The sequence below is a fragment of the Bubalus kerabau genome, chromosome 5 (assembly GCF_029407905.1).
Source record: "Bubalus kerabau isolate K-KA32 ecotype Philippines breed swamp buffalo chromosome 5, PCC_UOA_SB_1v2, whole genome shotgun sequence".
NCBI lineage: Eukaryota > Metazoa > Chordata > Mammalia > Artiodactyla > Bovidae > Bubalus > Bubalus kerabau.
The window spans coordinates 83,614,546-83,618,646 of NC_073628.1; the positions used below are offsets into that span (position 1 = coordinate 83,614,546).

Here is a 4,101-nt window from a genome sequence, read left to right on the forward strand (position 1 = left end):
TAGCAACTGATTTTGAAAACTGATAAACATCTTCTACTATTGAGATTATGTTAAAAAAAATTCTGACCTTTTAAAATAGGTTTTTCTAATACAATAGTTTTTTTTTAAGAAAATCAGCATTTGCTTTCAAATGCATAAAATGTCAATTAAAAAGTCCTTACACATAAATGAGAAGTTATAGATAAACAAAAAGTTATTCCTTTCAGTCTCAATTATTTTTTCACTTTTAACTATATTCAACACAGAATCATTTTCTAAGTAAATGTCTAATGAAAAACAATTTCAATGTAAAATAAAACTAAGCAATCCAATATGACTTGCATAGAAACTCTGAGTGCAATTTATCAAAATTCAGGATTAAATTTCTATAATAGTGGGAAAACTTTCAGTTTCTTATTATTCAAAACGTGCAACTTCCTATGAGACTAGAAAGTTAGCAAAGAGGATCAAACAGACTTAAGCAATGGCTGACTTCTAAAGCGATGAACTCTTTTATCCTGGCAGTAGTCATCTTGATTAACAAGGGAATTTCTCAGTCTGTTCTCTGGATTAAATAGTCAAGATACCACTGTCCCTATACTTCGTTAACAGATTTCTTTTGTGGGCCATTTCCAGAGGATGATGTAGCTTCATGAACTGAGCATTCACTTGGCAAAACTTCAGCTCCTGGATCAACTTCATCAGATCAGATCAGATCAGTTGCTCAGTCGTGTCCGACTCTTTGCGACCCCATGAATCGCAGCACGCCAGGCCTCCCTGTCCATCACCAACTCCCAGAGTTCACTCAGACTCAACGTCCATCGAGTCAGTGATGCCATCCAGCCATCTCATCCTCTGTCGTCCCCTTCTCCTCTTGCCCCCAATCCCTCCCAGCATCAGAGTCTTTTCCAATGAGTCAACTCTTCGCATGAGGTGGCCAAAGTACTGGAGTTTCAGCTTTAGCATCATTCCTTCCAAAGAAATCCCAGGGCTGATCTCTTTCAGAATGGACTGGTTGGATCTCCTTGCAGTCCAAGGGACTCTCAAGAGTCTTCTCTAACACCACACCTCAAAAGCATCAATTCTTCGGCGCTCAGCCTTCTTCACAGTCCAACTCTCACATCCATACATGACCACAGGAAAAACCATAGCCTTGACTAGATGGACCTTTGTTGGCAAAGTAATGTCTCTGCTTTTCAATATGCTATCTAGGTTGGTCATAACTTTCCTTCCAAGGAGTAAGTGTCTTTTAATTTCATGGCTGCAGTCACCATCTGCAGTGATTTTGGAGCCCAGAAAAATAAAGTCTGACACTGTTTCCACTGTTTCCCCATCTATTTCCAATGAAGTGATGGGATCAGATGCCATGATCTTCGTTTTCTGAATGTTGAGCTTTAAGCCAACTTTTTCACTCTCCACTTTCACTTTCATCAAGAGGCTTTTGAGTTCCTCTTCACTTTCTGCCATAAGGGTGGTGTCATCTGCATATCTGAGGTTATTGACATTTCTCCAGGCAATCTTGATTCCAGCTTGTGTTTCTTCCAGTCCAGTGTTTCTCATGATGTACTCTGCATATAAGTTAAATAAACAGGGTGACAATATACAGCCTTCATGTACTCCTTTTCCTGTTTGGAACCAGTCTGTTGTTCCATGTCCAGTTCTAACTGTTGCTTCCTGACCTGCATACAAATTTCTCAAGAGGCAGATCAGGTGGTCTGGTATTCCCATCTCTTTCAGAATTTTCCACAGTTGATTGTGATCCACACAGTCAAAGGCTTTGGCATAGTCAATAAAGCAGAAATAGATGCTTTTCTGGAACTCTCTTGCTTTTTCCATGATCCAGCGGATGTTGGCAATTTGATCTCTGGTTCCTCTACCTTTTCTAAAACCAGCTTGAACATTAGGAAGTTCACGGTTCACGTATTGCTGAAGCCTGGCTTGGAGAATTTTGAGCATCACTTTACTAGCGTGTGAGATGAGTGCAATTGGGCAGTAGTTTGAGCATTCTTTGGCATTGCCTTTCTTTGGGATTGGAATGAAAATAGACCTTTTCCAGTCCTGTGGCCACTGCTGAGTTTTCCAAATTTGCTGGCATATTGAGTGCAGCACTTTCACAGCATCATCTTTCAGGATTTGGTAGAGCTCAACTGGAATTCCATCACCTCCACTAGCTTTGTTCATAGTGATGCTTTCTAAGGCCCACTTGACTTCACATTCCAGGATGTCTGGCTCTAGGTCAGTGATCACACCATTGTGATTATCTGGGTCATGAAGATCTTTTTTGTACAGTTCTTCTGTATATTCTTGCCATCTCTTCTTAATATCTTCTGCTTCTGTTAGGTCCATACCATTTCTGTCCTTTATCGAGCCCATCTTTGCATGAAATGTTCCCTTGGTATCTCTGATTTTCTTGAAGAGATCTCTAGTCTTTCCCATTCTGTTGTTTTCCTCTATTTTTTTGCATTTATCGCTGAAGGCTTTCTTATCTCTTCTTGCTATTCTTTGGAACTCTGCATTCAGATGTTTATATCTTTCCTTTTCTCCTTTGCTTTTCGCTTCTCTTCTTTTCACAGCTATTTGTAAGGACTTCATCAGAGTGGCAGTTAACAGCTGTATAAGCCAGAGAAATAACGTAACTCTGTTGTTCCTCAGCAGGACACGGCGGTAGCATCTGATAATTATAAACAGGCAGCTGATATCCAGTGATATTCTAGACCAGTGAAGTTGGATATGGAGGATAAACCTGAACATACTGAATTATAGGATTCATCATGGTTAGAGGCTGCCTGTAAGTTTCAGTGTTTGAGTTACTCCAGACACTCTGAAACTGTGGTCGAGGAAGAATATTAAAAACCAAAGGACAAGGCTATACATGATAAGCACGTAAATTTTGTTTCCTGAGTGCAGAGCTCAATTTCAGCTTTTTATTAGGGAAATGTATCTGTGATTCTACTATCTTCTGCCCATTCACATCATTGTAAAATGCAACAATCCATAGCCTTTGGACACATCAGTTCAATCTGTGATTATCTTCACTTCTTTTACTGAAACATATCTAGTAAAGCAAAAGTGTTCATTGCTCAGCCACGTCCGACTCTTTGTGACTCCATGGACTGTAGCCTGCGAGGCTCTTCTGTCCATGGGATTCTCCAGGCAAGAATACTGGAGTAGGTTGCCATTTCCTTCTCCAGGAGATCTTCCCAACCCAGGGATGGAACCTGAATACCTAGTAAAGGAACCTCTGATTTCGGTTGTGTCCATCCTAACATCAATTCCACCGGCAAAAAAAAAGGATATTTGGCATGACTTTACCCTCTGGAAAAAATAGCCTTGGCGGGTCATAGCTGATGAACACTGGGTGCTGGCCTCTGGAGATGGTTGAGTTTGGAGTCTCAGGAGTTGCAGCAGACATGATGACCACAACCAGTGTTCCCGCAGAGGGGTTGGAGGAGGAGCAGAAGCTGGCTTCAGGCACCTCACTCGCCACTGCTGTTAGGCCTGCTCATGCCCCTACCCAGCTTGAATGGGCAGAGGAAGCAGAGAAGAGTGGCAAGGCCAAGGGGTGCAGGCGAGCTCCTTTGACTTTTTCTTTAGGATCAACTTGTTCTAGATGGAAAATTCTGGAAGGTCTGTATCAGAGCATATTTTTCTAGGCTGTCAGTACTGATTTCATTCCTGTGGAGCCAGAGTTCTACCCAATCCAGGGGAGAAGTGTTAATGGAGGGCAGTGGTATTGATATTTGTTATCATTAATTGATATGTGGTATCAGAATCATTATTATGGTATTCTCATTACCCTCTTATTTACCCGGTTCTTTACCTCTCACACCTGATAAAGCAGGGAGGAAGGATTTGCCCCTCTGACAGGTAATTGGAAAGGTGGCCTGAGTAAACAAAATACATAACAACGAGCATAGAGTCATTTGGGAAATCCCTAGGATTAGCACCGTCCTGTTGGGCCAGATCCTTTTCCCACATACTTCAGCATTTTGTCAATAGCTCAGCACTGCATCTATCATGGAAAGGAAACGAGCTTTTGCCATCCACTCTGGCGTGTTTCACCCACTTCCTGCATGTTCATTAGGGGATGTGACACTCCAGCCACCAGGCAGCCCCCACACC

The 4,101-nt window shown here is 41.8% G+C and overlaps 1 pseudogene; it reads right to left on the minus strand.

The window, feature by feature from the left end:
• Nucleotides 1-446: 446 nt before the first annotated feature.
• On the minus strand, nucleotides 447-3,391 carry LOC129653958 (deleted in azoospermia-like; annotated as a pseudogene).
• Between the last annotated feature and the right edge of the window lie 710 nt (nucleotides 3,392-4,101).